The following is an 18,209-nucleotide window of genomic DNA, read 5'->3' on the forward strand; positions in this document are numbered from 1 at the left end:
AGGACAAAACGTTTTACGTCAAGCTTTGCACACTGCTAACACAGGGCAAAACGTTTTACGACAAGTTCAAAAGGTTACTGTCACAGGACCAACCGTTTTACAAGCTGAAAACACGACTGGCAATGTGCCAAACTTTTACGACAAGCTCAACATACTACTGACACTGGACCATACGTTTCCTGAAAAGCTCAAAAGCTGACACTAGACCAAACGATTTTTGACAAGCTCAAAAGACTGCTGAAACAAGCGTAAACGTAGTCGGAATAAGCTTAACAGACCTCTGACACGGGACAGTGCCATCTTTGACAAGCTCAGCAGACTGTGACTGGTGACGAGTATCAAATGTACAAGTTCAACCAACTGCTTACTCAGGATCAAACATTTAGGAGAATCCCAAAGTTTTCTGTCCATGATGTGTGTTAGTAAATTCAAACAAAAGTTTCTTAGAACTAAGACATATTTATCATGTTTCCATGTATCTCACTATATAGTAAGAATTTAATTATAATGGTTTTCTCAGATTCGTTTTCACCGATATCTTTTTCAATTGAAAGGATAAACTTCTCGCTGAATAAAATCCAGGAATTGCTTTCGATTGCATGTGATTGATTTAATGGAAAGGAAGTATTTCATGCCTTTTAAACCGTAATGTGATCTATGAAATTAACATATCTACACGAATTTTGAGTTTGTTGATGTGACCCAAATAAAAACCCACATCTGATTATAATAACTTTTTCATATCAGTGTTCAACAAGATATAATTTTAGAGCTGATGTAGAGCAATTTAAAAAAAATACCGTTAATAATATGGGATATCTTGTCGGATTTGGATGTGTCTAATTTGTCCAACTTTATTGTGGAAATACATTGCTTTATCCAGACCAGTTTCTGTGAAAATTTATTGGAAGCTTAGATTACATGTCAGAGAATTGCTTATCGAAATTGTAAATTAAGATAAAATCTTTTACTTCAAAGCTTCTGAACACATAATTAACCAGAATAGACGAACGATATGACAGATCATTCATAAGTAATAAATTAATTTCTAATTGTCTTATCCATTCAGATTGCAGTGTGAAGGGTTTCAGTTCAGAATTTCAAATTACATCTTGCTGTGGCCTTCAACTCTACATAAACTTCAAAAATAGTCTTATTAACTTTTTTATACATGCATAAACAAATTAGCTGTCTGCATCAATATTATAATTTCTTTATTGAGTATCCATTAGCAATTTTCATATTGAATAAAAAACCAGTGTGGCATGACAGCCCAACCCTTTATTGCATCATAACAAATCTTCCCTAATAAAATCCTATTTATCTTACCCCTTTTCCTTATTTCAAATATCCAATTAAAAGATTCCAAAAGAAAGAACACCAATTGATAACACAATAATTCCAACTGTAATTCCCACCATAAAAAAATCCCTCACCATGAACTTGGTCAGCATGAAATGTTATACCGGTAACTGAAATTCCCACAAATTAAGGATGTATTTAAAAAAAAGTGCATTCCCATAAAAAGCCCACAAGGCCAATTCATTCATCATTACGGTACCTGTTTATTTACTTGTAATAACTGTTACGATCGTTTCCTGCCTTCCATGTGCCAGGCGACTACTTTGTACAGAGTGGTCGAGGGTTTTTCTTTTATTCCGCAAAACCAGGAAGATGTGTCAGGTGTTTGTTGGAATAAATACGGTACTGAGCATACAACTGGTTGATATAGTACATGTATATTCATAATGTTACCCAACTCATTATGACATTATAATTAATCGAACAGAAATAGTGCTGTTTTTTAAAAAAAAAATGTTTTCTTTCTTTTCCACTTGTAATTAACACTTCTTTCACTTGACGGTTTCTCGATTTTCATTCCGTGTGTTTTGGGTTAATAACTTATTACTATATACATATGTGTGTGTGTATATATATATATATATATATATATATATATATATATATTAAAAGAAATAGAATAAACAGTACACAAAGTTAAAAATTTAACGCAAGCGCTTTCATTTTATAATCCTCAGGCGTTACATTTTAGAATAAAACTATTTTAAAATGTAACGCCTGAGGATTATAAAATGAAAGCGCTTGCGTTAAATTTTTAACTTTGTGTACTGTTTATTCTATTTCTTTTAATATTTTATACCGGACACTGTGATTTTTTAAAAACACAATTTGGATATATATATATATATATATATATATATATATATATATATATTGTTTTTCTTTTCGGACATTTTGGATCAGCTCTTTGGACGAATAAGGCATGTCCTAATTCGCTCCACTTTTAACATTGATTGGCAAGCCTAAAGATCAAAAACATGTAGTCTGCGTTGTAAATACGTTTGTAGATTAGTGTAGTTGTAGTGCTAGATGTATTTATATGTAGTTTTTGTTGTTATGCTCTGTTGATATTGACCACATTATGTAATTCTTTTCGTTTGTCCTGAAGAAGGGACGGGGCGTCCCGAAAATTTGACTATCTCGTTGTTCGTGTCGTTGGTCATTTTAGTGTTTTGTATATATATATATATATATATATATATATATATAAAGACTCAAACTTTTCCTTTTTAGGTACCGTATATGTCATGGTATCGCTTTGTCTTTCTGTACTTTGAAAAGTATTATGGTGACGAAATGGATTAATCTATGAATCGAACTCCTCTCTCTTTCAAAGGCAAAAAAAAGTCATGTTCTATATAATCCATTGCATCATTCCTGATCTACCCATATTGGCGGTCGAGGATGTCACCCTGGTTATATCCCAACATTTACCTGGTATTTCCACCTTAAAATCACAGCCAAGTCAAGATGCAGCTTGGTCATCCGAGGATAACAATCATGACTTGTTAAAGATGCGACCTCGGTCATGCCAGATGATGGGCTAAATATGAAAAGAATTGGAAAGGTTACACGGTTAATATGGTTTGGTTCCGGCTGACAAAGCTTGTAACAACATTGTCTTTGTAAGGCTCATTATTACAACTGTATTTTAAACAAACATGGCATTATTTCCACATTTGGTAATCCTACTTATACTTCACTTTCAAAAGACTTTCTTCGAAATCATGCTAGGTTTTTTACACATTTGATATCCCAGCCAATGGGACGAATGAATATGAGTTACCGTAGCTATAATGGATTTCTAAACTTCACAAAAGCCCGTACAAACATAGATAAATTGCTGTTCACGAATTTATGAATTGCTGTGAAGGAGAAACTTCCACCGTAATGTGCGACTACATATGCCAGAAGTGGTGTAAATGAAACGTGGATTCTAAAAACATTCTAAAGAACTTTTAGTAAATTTGAGATTATAAAACTTTTTTCAAATCAACAACATCAAAACGTATGACTTTACAACACTTTACACGACAATTCCTCACGATAAATTATAGACTAGACTTTTTGACTTCATTAAAAGTTGCTTCTTCAAGAGAAATGAAAAAATGAAATATTCAAATCTGTGATCATTCATTCAAAGAATTACTTTGTTAAACACCACTCTGATTCTACACAGTTAATATTAAAAATATGATTATAGACAATATTTATGTTGTCTTTGGTGATCAGGTCTTCCAACAGTCTGTTGGAATTGCCAAGGGACGAATTGTGCTCCTTTATCAGCTGACCTGTTTTTATACGCCCGTCTTTAGACGGGACGTATTATGGTACAGCGATGTCTGTACGTCCGTCCGTCCGTTCGGGGTTTTCTCTTTATAATTTCATTTCCCTTTCACATATCATGCTGAAACTTGCTGTGTAGCTTCTTTGTGGGTCACTCTGGATCATACTGCAATTTTGATCCATTTCGACCTTTTTTCCAGGAGTTTTGCCCCTTTATTTGGAAATAATTATTATATGGAGGGTACATAATTTGTCCACCCTATTCCTCCCACAGTTTTCAAGTGAGAGCCTTCTTATTTTGTGGAGTGTTTGTATGGGTATTGAAGATGTGCATGTGGGATGGATTTTGGTTTTCTGCAATTTTTGAGAAAATTACAGGTTGTTGAACTTAATCTATTTTGAAATTAATATTCTATGAAGGGTACATAATTTGTCTGCCAACTCCTCCCACAGTTTTCAAGTGAGGACCTTCTTATTTTGTGGAGTGTTTGTATAGGTACTGAAGATGTGCATCTGGTGAAGGATTTTGATTTTCTTCCATTTTTGAAAAAAATACAGGTTGTTGAACTTGGTCCGTTTTGAGGAAATCTCAATTTTTAAGCTAAGACCCTTTGTTGATATGAAAGTTTGTCACAGCCTCATGATGGCTGATACTACCTGAAGCAAATTTATACAAATTATAGCACAAGAAAAACACCCTATGTAAGCATTTCACGGGCGTATTATGTACCGTTTGCGGTACTCTTGTTAAATTCTTACGAGGCAGAATTTATTCAAAAGCTACTACATAAGAAGAAAAAATATCTGTGACCTTCAACTCGACATTTAATTATATCGACGCTTCATCTATTAATGATAATCATTTTCATTCATATGTAGATTCCATATATCCCAGTGAACTCGATATAAAAGACACCACATAGTTTTCCACGTCTACTTTATACTTCTTTTTAATGTTATATTTCATTTTTATATTTTATTGAACTTGTTAATGCAAACTAGCAACTCATCTTGTGACAAATGAGATGACTTTAGCTTCTCCATCGGCAACTACCTATACTTATTTAGTAATATTCCTTTATCACCCGCATAAGGTTTTTAGGTCTCTTATCTGACTTGATACGCAAGAGCTTGTTCTGCGTATGATCAGTTTTTAAATCGTGGCAGTCTACTGTTAAACAAGTTGATGTTACAAGAGTTTCAACAATCTCGTTTAAAGTCAACATTTCGCAAATTCTATGGTCGTTATAACGATCTAGTTTGCCAATACAACTTATTGGGTCAAATGCTGTCTGACGTGTTTCATACCAATTGTTAGGCCGTTTTTTACACACTGATTTTGACTACGGATTACCCCGTTTCCCCCATCGAGATATAGGGCTTACGGCAGGTGTGACCGGTCGACAGGGGATACTTTCTCCTCCGAGACGTCTGGTATGTCCATGTCCGTGTTTGCCCTACTCTTAATTTTGTATTCTTTATAGGAGTTATGTGATTGATCACTGTTCGTTATCTTCACCTTTTCATTTAACAGTGCTTTATAAAACAAAATGTAACCCCATACTTACACCACAGTAATGAAAATTGTTTTTGTTGTTATCAGCATCAACAGAAAAATGTCAAGCCATTGTAGGAAAGGTCTTCTAACGACACTTGCTACAAACAATGGATACCTTGTGTACCCACACTAACGTTGCATGTATTAGTCAATTTACACTTGATGAGGATGCCCACATAATCATTATCAATATTTGTTAAATTGGTGATTATACAGATATTCTGATTGGTTGAAAAATGTTGTCGATTATCAGCATCAACAGGAAAATGTCAAGATCTCCGTAACGACACTTCCTACATGTACAAACATTGATTAAATGAAAAGATTTGTATTTTTGTAAGTAAAATGAATATAATTTACCGTGTGGATTGTAAATTATTTCCATGATTTCCAAAACAGTGGGGGAAATTTGTATAGAGTTAAATATGGAGGAATGGTATATTTCAACGTTTGAACATCAGGAATTTTATATTTGTACTTATTACAACCACACCAAGCCACAATATGCATATCAACCCATACCACATGTGGTATCTAGACCTATTTAAGGCTGTCAATGGAGATAAAAGCATGGGGCCGGTGAAATAAACAAAATGTAAACAGGAAAGCACCGAACTAGTGTAATCATAAAATTACCAAATTCCTCAAACATTTCACTTTCCGTTTCTTTGACTCAGTGATAGTGAGTTGACACAGAATAAAACACTGCTTCGCATAGCTGCTGAAAACTGATTACAGTGTACAATGAAATTATTTCTTAAATAGTTTACAATTTGTAACTCTGATGTTTTCTCATAAACAGTCTCAGTGCCCTGACCCGAGACTCTGAAATAGATAATAGTAGTGTTTGTCACGATAGTTTACCTCTTAAGATCATGGGATACCCAAAATTTTGGACCCATCAAATAATATTACATTTTGCAGTGTTTAAGTGGGATTTTCTATTATTTGATCTAACAACAGTGTAAATCGGTCATTAATACAGGAGATGCACCAATAACAAGACGGATTTCAATTTTTGGGTAGGTTTTTTTTCTATTGAATTTTCAAGTAAAGATTTATAAATAATGCAAAAATAAAAGTGGTTTCATAGGAAATGTTTGTGATAGATACGGGTTTTAGAAATATTAAAACATTTACAAATAGTCAAACAAAATTCTATAACAAAATATCTTGGGTATCCTATGTCCTTAAACTGAGACTTGCTTTGAAAGATAAAGGTAGATTGATTGATTGTATATCCTTTGACGTTCCTCTCGAGAATATTTCTCTCGTGTGGAGACGTCACCATTGGCGGTAAAAGGCCGCAAAATTTACGTCCTTGCTCATCACCTATGGCTTTTGAGAAGGGAGGGGTATTTATCGTGCAACACCTGCTGTGACATGGGCCCTCGGTTTTTGCGGTCTCATCCAAAGGACCACCACATTTAGTCGCCTCTTACGACATGCAAGGGGCACTGAGGACCTATTCTAATCCGGATAAAGATAGAGAAAGTGTCATTGCACTGGTTTAAAATTTGGCACCTTTGGGAACTAAATATCATATGTACCACATCTTTTGAACCATATCAAGCTCTACCTTGATTTTGTGAACAAAGTGGAATATTTTGTTATATTTGAACAAAACTGAATCTAAACAACCTTGCATAATAACTTTGTATCCGTGTTTTCAATGTAAACAAAAGGAAGACCGTGGTAGTATGTTAACCATAACAAATACAGTGATTAGGGAAATCCTACTATTAGGGTTTTCTGTCTTCCACGTAAAGAAGGACAACTCGTTCTTTAGTTGTTATGGCCCGTATTAATGGTTGCATTTCATTCGTCTTCAAGAGAAGGAAATTTGTTTCACAATGGCAAGCAATATTTTGAAGCCTTTACACCGGTGTTCATACCTACATGTATGAGAAATAAAATATGTCTTGAATCTAACATGGTGGCCACAAAGATAAAAAATGATGTATGCTGAAACCTTTCCACATGCTATAAAACAAACTTCCCATACATGAAGAATAGTTTTCATGAAAATAGCAAGTTTGATTACCATAATATACAATAAAATTCACAAAGTTTCCAGATGAACAGGTATATATATATATATATATATATATATATATATATATAAAGCACTAAATAATCACTACTAGGTACTGAAAATTTTCGCCCCAGCCTGGGGTCGAACCAGCGACCTACGGCACCCACCGCCTAGCAAGATTGTCAAACCAGTGCGTAAGTCCACTCGGCCACAACAAGTCGTTGTGGCCGAGTGGACTTACGCACTGGTTTGACAATCTTGCTAGGCGGTGGGTGCCGTAGGTCGCTGGTTCGACCCCAGGCTGGGGCGAAAATTTTCAGTACCTAGTTGTGATTATTTAGTGCTTTATATATTAATTAATTGATTTTCACATGTATCGTTTAGATCCTAGGGGTAAACGTAAGGTTGGGTGTTATAATTGTTTGTTTGTGCTTTATATATATATATATATATATATAACCTGCGAATCATAATATATATATATATATATATATATATATATATAACCTGCGAATCATAATTTGGCTTTACTGTAGTGCTATATGTCTAACACTGTGGACACACAGTAGAGACTCTTCTCTCATACTTGCATATAAAAGACAGAGACCGACCATACAAAAATCAAATATTTGTGTCTTTCATATCATGCGCTACCTGTCGCGGTAGCTCAGTGGTAGAGCGTTCGCTTCGTAACCGGGAGGTGTGAGTTTGAGACCCGCTCAAGCCTAAGACATTAAAATAGGTAGTGATTGCTCCTTCGCCAAACACTCGGCATGACCTTAAAAACGGATGTCCCATATTGTGGCATGTATTGGCATGACAAAGAACCCTCACTGCTACGGCCCTGAGCACCAAGCATGTGATATTTCACCAACAGCCGGTGGCGTCTCAATATGAGTGATGGATTCTCGACGGGACGTAAAAAAAACCAATTAATCAATCATATCATGCACTCGAATTTTTTCATGCCTTAATTATGCGAAAGAATACAATAACATAAATGACATGAATAACCGAAGTCCACAAGAAAAAGAACCGAAATACAAAACCCAAATCCACAGGAATTAAATTTTAGAATTAGAAAAAAGGGGACTACTAATGAATAATGATATTAGCGAAGATCAAAATAAAAACTGTGTCTACTTTGAACAAGAGTACCGCCAGCGGTACATAATACGCCCGTGAAAAGCTAATATGGGGTATTTTCTTGCAATATGATTTGTACAACTTGACTTCAGGTAGTATCAGCAATCATCAGGGTGTGACATACTTTCTCTGCATCGTAAAAACTGACAAACCATGTAGTCTATGCAATATTTTCACTTGGCATAAGGTGTATGTGAACCAAGTTTGATGGTCCTAGCCCAAACGGTTTATTCTACATCTTGCTACTACGACCTTGACCTTAAGGAACAATAGGTATCCTCCACTTGGCATAAGGTGAATGTGTACCAAGTTTGACGGTCCTAGCCCCAACAGTTCGGTCTGTATATACTGCCTACAGGTTTTCCTACTAAGTGATCATGCGAGGTTGACCTTGAAAAATAATAGGCATCTTCCTCTCATCATGGTGATCAAATGTACCAAGTTGTAATATCCTGGATCTTATGGTTCGGTTTGTATCCTGCCTACAAGGTTTTCCTACTAAGTGATACTACAACCTTGATCTCCCCCCTTCAAAAACAAAAAGGCTTCCTCCACTTGGCATGAGGAGTATGTGTACCGAGTTTGACAGTCCTAGCTCAAATAGTTCAGTCTGTATTCTGCCTACAAGGATGTCCTATTACCTGATACTTTGACCTTGAAAAATAGTAAGCATCTTCCTCTCACCATGGAGATCAAATGTACCAATTTTCAATATCCCAGAGTTTATGGTTTAGTCTGTACACTGCCTACAAGGTTTTCCTACTAAGTAATACTGCAACCTTGACCTTGAAGAACAATAGGCATCTTCCTCTCGTCATGGTGATCAAATTACTAAGTTGCACTATCCTGGAGCTTAATGGTTTAGTCTGTATCCTGCCTACAATGTTTTCCTACCAAGTAATACTACAACCTTGACCTTTGACATCTGACCTTGAAAAACAATAGGCATCTTCCTCTCATCATGGTGATTAAATGTACCAAGTTGTAAAATCCTGGAGCTTAGCTGTATCCTGCCCACAGGACTGACGGACGACGCCATACCATAATACGTCCCGTACATTTAGTAGAACTTTGAGGGCCTAAGTGGGACAGAGTGAACTTACCGTCAGTGAGGAAGACGATAAAATGTATTAAAAGCGGCTTCTCTTTCAATATTTAAATGTTGGAAATACAAAATACTATTGAAAGAAATGTTTTACAAAAGCAGAAACATAAAAACAATGTCATATTTGAAAGTAATATCCTGGATATGATACCTACGACCAACAAAATTACGTGATATAATAAGAATTCCATGTATTTAATTACTCCCTGAATACTTATCACTTACTTAGTTTATGTATCAGTTGAATTCGGGCGATGAAACAGCGTATGAGAGACTTACTGAGTACATTCACTTAAGCATTGATGAATATTCGTCCCACTCCCGCATGTAAACAAGTTGTCTCGCGCCTTACTATGTACGAGAGTTCTTCAAAGGGAAATAACTCGAACGTATCTCGAAACCGGCGTATTGTCATACGGGCCGATATTGATGCCGCCGACTTACAAAACATTTGTGAACTATATTTCTGACCTGATTCAATATATGTACGATTCATTGATTGATGTTTTTCGCCACACTCAACAACTCGATTCGATATATCCCTGCGAACTCGAAATAAAAAAACACCACAGAGTCGTCCACTTCTGCTTCATACTTAGATATTTTATTGAAAGTAGATATTAACGGCAAACTAATAACTCAACTTTATGACAAACGGAATTATTTCAACCTCTTCATCGTCAACTTCCCATATTTATGTAGCAATATTCCATTATCACCTGCATATGGTGTTTACATCTCTCAACTGATTCGATACCCAAGAGCTTGTTTTGCGTATGGTCAGTTTTTAAATCGAAGCAGGCTACTGACAAACAAGTTGATGGTGCAGGGGTTTTAACAGTGTCGTTTAAAATAAGCATTTCGCAAATTCTATGGTCGTTGTAACGAACTAGTTTGCCAATACAACCTATCATTGGGTCAAATGCTATCTGACGTGTTTCATGCCGATTGTTGGGCGATTCTGGCACACTGATTTTGACTACGGATAACTCCGTTTACCTGATCAAGATATAGGGCTTACGGCGGGTGTGACCGGTCGACAGGAGATGTTTACTCCTCCTAGGCACCTGGAATCTCACCTCTGGTGTGTTCAGGGGCCCGTGTTTGCCCGACTCTCTATTTCGTATTGCTTATAAGAGTTATGAGATTGATCACTGTTCGTTATCTTCGCCTTTCATTTGAAACATGAGAACAAGTAATACAGCATGTATTTCTGAATGTATAAAATTTGACAATTGCTTATTTTTTACTTCAAAATTTACCTAAATATCTTGTAACGACAGTGTCTTATGCTACCATTTCATATGTAAATAGGTTTGACATTTCTCTTATGTTAGTGGACTTTTGTTATGAATGTTTATCACACATACATTGCATTAGTTTGCGTGAAATATTATGTTATGAGATTGATCACTGTTCGTTATCTTTACCTTGCATTGAAAGAATTTCTCATCATTTCATACAAAGTTTAAAATGATATTGTAAATGGAAGAAGGGATGTCTCCATATGAGCGACAAATTCTCGAGAGGGACGTTAAACAAGATAAAATCAATCAATGTAAATGGAAGACACGATTATGATATTGAAAATATAAGAGGCCTCAAGATCTTATCAGTCACTTCTTAGTTTTAGTTAACTGTGCTACCAGCCCTGAGAGCTATGAAATTTATAATAATTTTTCTGTTCTGCATATCTGAACTATATCTAATTTAGCAGCAGTATAAAACTAGATGTGTTCTTTAAACACAAATGTCCCCGAGAGTGCCCAAACTGATGAAAGACTTTACATAATACATGCTATAGTAACAATATGTGATTAGTTTGGCCACACCGAAGAGTCAGAACCGTGAGGTTGCAAAATTCACAATTTTGGTACATTCCTGTCTCCTTTTCTTAAACATAGATTTAGCTATTATTAGCAAAATTAGAAGTCTTTCAAATGATAAAGACAATAATCATTATTATACCCCTCCCCCCCCCCCCCCCCGCAACAAGTTGTGGGGGGGGGGGGGTATACTGGAATCGGCTTGTCCGTCTATAGACGCAATGGTATCCGGGCTCTAAAGCATTATCCTTTCCACCTACCGTCACCATAACATATATATGGGCTACCCATGGGATGAAGATGTTCCCTATCGATTTTGGGGTCAAAAGGTCAAGCGCACTGGACATCGAAGTAGCGATATGGTTTCCGGGCTCTAAAGTGTTATCCTTTCCACCTACAGTTACCATATCATACATATGGACTACCCATGGGATGAAGATGTTCCCTATCGATTTTGGGGTCAAAAGGTCAAAGGTCAAGCGCACTGGACATCGAAGTAGCAATATATGGTTTCCGGGCTCTAAAGCGTTATCCTTTCCACCTACATTCACCATATCATACATATGGACTATCCATGGGATGAAGATGTTCCCTATCGATTTTGGGGTCAAAAGGTCAAAGGTCAAGCGCACTGGACATCGAAGTAGCAATATGGTTTCCGAGCTCTAAAGCGTTATCCTTTCCACCTACATTCACCATATCATACATATGGACTATCCATGGGATGAAGATGTTCCCTATCGATTTTGGGGTCAAAAGGTCAAAGGTCAAGCGCACTGGACATCGAAGTAGCAATAAGGTTTCCGGGCTCTAAAGCGTTATCCTTTCCACCTACAGTCACCATATCATACATATGGACTACCCATGGGATGAAGATGTTCCCTATCGATTTTGCGGTCAAAAGGTCAAAGGTCACGCGCACTGGACATCGAAGTAGCAATATAGTTTCCATTTAAATTCTTTAACGGCTTTCTTCATCGCATGGAGATGCTGTGTTCCTAGATAATCCATTTTCCCTACAAACGAGAATACCCAAGGTTTGTCATGCCATTTGTTTTTTACACTCAGAAAAGAGGTAGTTTATACCTATTACCAACACCCTTTGGGAGATTGGGGTAAGCGGGGAGTATTCTTAGTGAGCATTGCTCACAGTACCTCTTGTTGTACTTAGTAATATGGCCCCATCTTGGAATCAAAGCCTGTATTCCTGGGATCATAGAATGTACAATTTTGGTAAAGGGCAATCTTCTAAATATTCATTTAGTTTGAAGTGAGCATCAATAGTATTAAAAAAGATGCAAGTATTTTGTACAGAGGAAAATATGTTGACAAATTGGTTAATATTTGGCAGTTTTATCGCACCCCTAAAGCCCTGGGAATGGAGGAGTTCTGAAACTTTCAAGTTATGTCCCCCTTTGTCTTCAACAATATTCATACTAAATTTGAAAATAATTGGAATGGTAGGTATAGTTATGAAGAAGTTAAAAATTTAATGTTGAATTGTTAACAGACGAAGGCCGACGCAGACCAACAGCCATAGATCACCTGAGTGACTCAGGTGACCTAATGATTTAAGGAATTGTAGAAGCAATTAAAACAATCTTGATATCACCGTAAAATAGCACAAATTCACTTTGTACAATTGACCTGAAGTATAAAATATCACTTGTCCGCAATTACTCGCTCGTTGTCCAGAATCACCCCCCCCCCCCCTCTTCAGCCCAAGCATTTTGTTCTACTAATATGTGAGTAAAATCTGGAGGAAAATCATAGCAAGGATAAAATATGGGATTTTGACGTCTAGAAAATAATAAATTACTAATAATTCAATTTCTCGCTGATATTCCTTACAAACAGCGCTGACCTAAATTCTCTCCGTAATTACCTGGCTCTCCTTTAAGACGTATAAAACAACACGTATTCCATCAATAAAGATTATGCTCTATAACATTACAAAACCATTCACTCAGTCATGTGAGAGTAACAGGGAACAAAAGGAGGAAAAAACAAGTCTGAGACACATCTAGGTGTGAAGTACAACCCGCGTGTATATGCATAATGGGATTAGTCACAAAATTAATATCAAAGTCTAAGTGCTGTCTGAAACTTGATACAGCAGTGACAAATTGTGCATACCATTCATAAAATTATTATATTCCTTAATGATATCTGTCCTTGATATCCTTACTGTACAAATGTAACAGCGCTGTGCAATAATTAATGTATCGACAAGATCAAAGGTTAAAAATTAATACAGATTAAGAGATGATGTCATGAACAATAAAATAAAAAGTCAGGAAAACGTTAGATATTTCGGACTAACCAAATACATGATACTTGCATGAAGTTAATTATTTCAAATTGTTAGATAAGTATATGTATATATGAAGTTGAAGGATAACGTGAATAAAATGCATTGATATGTGGATATGCATAACTTTTTTTTTGGAAAACTATTCATTTATCAGAAAATACATTATGTTTCTTGAGGATATTCATAAAATGCATATTATCACTAATTATACATTAAATGAACACTCCCACAGAAATATATTTCAACTGTACTCATAAGATGTACCGTATCTCACACATAACTATATCACGACTCGATATACCTCTCTGCATCTCCATTGAGAGTAAACGAGGACATAGTTCAATTCTTCTTCTGTATTAAAATGTTTTAAATATAGATCGCAATGAAAAAGTGAAAATAAATATCAGTGATCAATCCTATAAAGAATACAAAATTAGGAGTAGGGGAATACGGATCATTGAACACACCAGAGGTGGGATCAGGAGCTTAGGAACAGGAAGCATTCCCTGTCAACCGCTCATACCCTTAAACCCTGTATCTTGATCAGGTAAATGGAGTAATCCGTAGTCAAAATCCGTATGTATAGAACGACCTAACAAGGTTGGACTTGTAAATTAGATTGTTATAACGATCGTAGAATTTGCGGAATGCTAACTCTAAACGAGATTGTTGAAAACCCTGTAACATTAACTTACTTGTCAGTAGCCTACCTTGATTTAAAAACTGATTATACGCAAAACATGCTCGTGCGTATTGAATCCGTTGAGATATATAAACACCATATACCAGTAATAATGGGATATTGCTACATAAATGCATTCCCTTTTTTGTATAATATATGAATCCGATTTTCCATGATATACAACATATTTAATAAGTATTAAGTTGAAACTGTCTCAGATTCTTTCAAACATCGCATGGATATCGTGTTTGGAATGCACATATCTCACATACAAAATGGCGCTTTTAGACCATTTGGATAGGTAAATTGCCCAAAAGGCACCTTTCCTGTACAAAAAATGTCCCGCATTTGACAGTATAATTTTGTTCGATTTTAAAAACCAGACCGTGTATTTTTTTCAGTTTGAATAATGAATTTTTTTTAACAATTTCGACAAATATACGGGTATTAAAGGACTACTGGTCTACTCGGTGTAAGGGATAAAGGGATGACTTTTATGGTGAATGTGCGTAAGCGCGCGGGAAAAAAATAATTAACAACGCCTTGGGAAATAAGGATTTCGTTTATAATATGCAGACATTTTCTGAACTCTATAACTTCACAAAGCCATTCACTCAGTAATGTGGGAGTAAAAAACAAGTCTGGGACACATCTAGGTGTGAAATACATCCTGCGTGTATATGCATAATGGGATTAGTCACAAAATTAATATCAAAGTCTAAGTGTTGTCTGAAACGTGATACATCATTGACAAATTGTGAACATTCATAAAATTATTATATTCCTTAATGATATCTGTCCTTGATATCCTTACTGTACAAATGTAACAGCGCTGTGCAATAATGTATTGAATGATTAATATAGATCAAGAGATGATATCACGCATAATAAAATACAAGATCATACCAATAAGATGATGATTTAATTAAGTTGATTATTTCAGATTGTTTTATTAGTACATGTACATGTATAGAAAACGTGCATGAAATACATTGATATGTGGATATTTTGATAACAATATGATTTATCAAAACATACATTATGTGTCTTGAGATCTTTCATAAATGGGATACATTCGTTTGTAAAATGAACACTCTCACAGAAATATACTTTAATTCTGTGAATGTACACCACTTCTGGCATATGCTGTGGCACAGTACGTTTTCAGTTGTTTAATTCTCCTTTACAACTGTTACTATTTTCGTGAGGAGCAAAGACAGGGACTTGGTAGAACATGTCCTCTATCCAGCAATGTATCTTTCTTTGTAATGGTGTTAGTAAAGTTTAGGAATCCAGTATAATAGGTACGGTAACTCATATTCATTCATCCCATTGACTATGATATTTAATGTCTAAAACGGAAGCATGGTTTTGAAGAATTTCATCTTTTGAAAGGGCAGTTGGAGTATAGGTACGGTTACCAAATGTGGATATACATGTATATCATGCATATTCAGAGTTTGGACTCTATAAAGTATCTCTTTTGAAAACAAAACACATAGTCAGGGGAAAACACTGAAAATTTAACTGAAATGAATGAAAGCTTGTATCACTCTTTCCATGATGAAATTATACTGCATAAGATATGTTTTAACGGGCTATTAAATGAAATCTTTGTGTAGCGATCCACATTAAAGTGTTCACCGAGAGCGAGTGACGTTGACAAATGCAGCCGTTAAGACAACGAGGATATATTTATTAATTTGTATGTAAGCTAATTAAATTAAAAATTGGATATTTTTTCTTAATAATTATCTATAACTATTTTCATAATATTTTGTTATTGTGGTACACTGTGATGTACAACGAAAGATAACTCTATTTAGATAAACTACTTGGGGGGAAATCGCGCATCGCAAGAAAGGGATAATAAGAGATATATAGCATAATACGGTAAACAATCATTTTAGAGATGTTTTATAGAAGGAAGAGATCGCACGGATTTCGCAAATTCTATGGTCGTTATAACGATCTAGTTTGCCAGTGCAACCTGTCATAGAGTCAAATGCTGTCTTACGTGTTCCATACCAATTGTTAACAGTAGCGGATTTAAAAAAAAAAGTGGGGGGGGGGGGGGCGGGGGGGCAGCGCGCCCCTCCCCTAAAATTTGGAAATATAAGGTAAATGTAAACGATAAAAGAAGCAGTAATTTCTTCCACTCTCGGAGGAATAAACGACAAAATCTTTTGATTTACTGAATTACTTTTATTGAGAGAAATCCAAAAGCCCTTAAAATTTGCGTCATTTTATTAATTTCACCTTATTAAAAAATTACAGAAAATAGTAAAAATTACTACATAGGAGACATATTTCAAGCCTTATAAAATCTGTAAAATCCAGGAGGTTCCGGGAGCTTCGCCCCCTGGACCCTCACCAGGGCTTTGCCTGCCTCATAAATAGGTGCGTCCCCTCCCCCTAACCACAATTCCTGGATCCGCCCCTGGTTAGGCCGTTCTTTACACACTGATTGTGACTACGGATTACTCCGTTTAGCTGACAAGAAATAGGGCTGACGCGAGTATAAACGATCGACAAGAAATGCTTACTCCTAGGCACCTCATTCCACCTCTGGTATTTCTAAGGGTTCGGGTTTGCCCAGCTCTCTATTTGTATTCCTTGTGTGATTGGACATTGTCCATACTTCTCCAGAACCACTGAATAAATTTCAGCCAAACTTTCCATAGAGCATTCTTAGGTAAAGAGGATTCAAACTTTTTCAAAGGAAGGCCGGGTCACACCCTTTTCAAATGGGAGATAATCCAGATATAGTGCATGCTGATATCTTTTAAAAATGTTTTCAAGAACCATTTGTTCCTAAAGGACAAAACGTATATGAAAGCGTCTTTAAGGAATGTAGATTCACAATTGTTGAAACCATGCTCCCCGGGGATAGGGTATCGGATCAGTTTTACATGCAAATATTTAGGATTTAAAAAAAACCAAGAGATGTTTGTAAAACACATATGCCCCTCATGGTGCAAAATTGAAAGGGTTATACACACACATCATTTAATTGATAGAAGTATCATCAATTCAAAATATTGAGCAGACAATATCTTCCTATGTCAAGAGTGGATTGACCATGTGACCTAAAAATCAATAGGGGTCATCTACTCCCGAAGATGTACCAGTGTACCAAGTTTGGTGTCAATCAAGCAAATAATTCTAAACATATAGGAGACAAATATAACTATATCCAGTTCAACCACTGACCTTTGACCGTGTGACCTCAAAATCAATAGGGGTCATCTTCTCCTGAAGATGTACCAGTGTACCAAGTTTGATGTCTGTCAAGCAAAGGGTTCTCAAGATATTGAGCGGACAGTATATTCCAATGTCCAGTTTGACCCTTGACATTAAAATCAATAGGGGTCATCTTCTCCTGAAGATATACCAGTGCACCAAGTTTGATGTCTGTCAAGCAAAGGGTTCTCAAGATATTGAGCGGACAGTATATTCCAATGTCCAGTTTGACCCTTGACCTTTGAATATGTCACCTCAAAATCAATAGAGTCATCTTCTCCAGAAGATGTACCAGTGCACCAAGTTTGATGTCTGTCAAGCAAAGGGTTCTCAAGATATTGAACGGAGAGTATATTCCTATGTCCAGTTTGACCCTTGACCATGTGACCTCAAAATCATTAGGGGTCATCTACTTCTTAGGATGTACCAGTGTACCAAGTTTGATGTCTGTCAAGCAAAGGGATCTCAAGATATTGTGTGGACATTATATTCCTATAACCAGAGTAAATTGACCTTTTGACCTGAAAAACAATAGGGGTCCTCCTCTACTCATAACCAACCCACATATGAAATATCATTATAATCAAGTGAATGGTTCTCAAGATATTGTGAGGACAACATGTGGTCTACCGACCAACAGGTGCAAACCAAT

The sequence above is a fragment of the Ostrea edulis genome, chromosome 5 (assembly GCF_947568905.1).
Source record: "Ostrea edulis chromosome 5, xbOstEdul1.1, whole genome shotgun sequence".
In the NCBI taxonomy this organism is placed as follows: domain Eukaryota; kingdom Metazoa; phylum Mollusca; class Bivalvia; order Ostreida; family Ostreidae; genus Ostrea; species Ostrea edulis.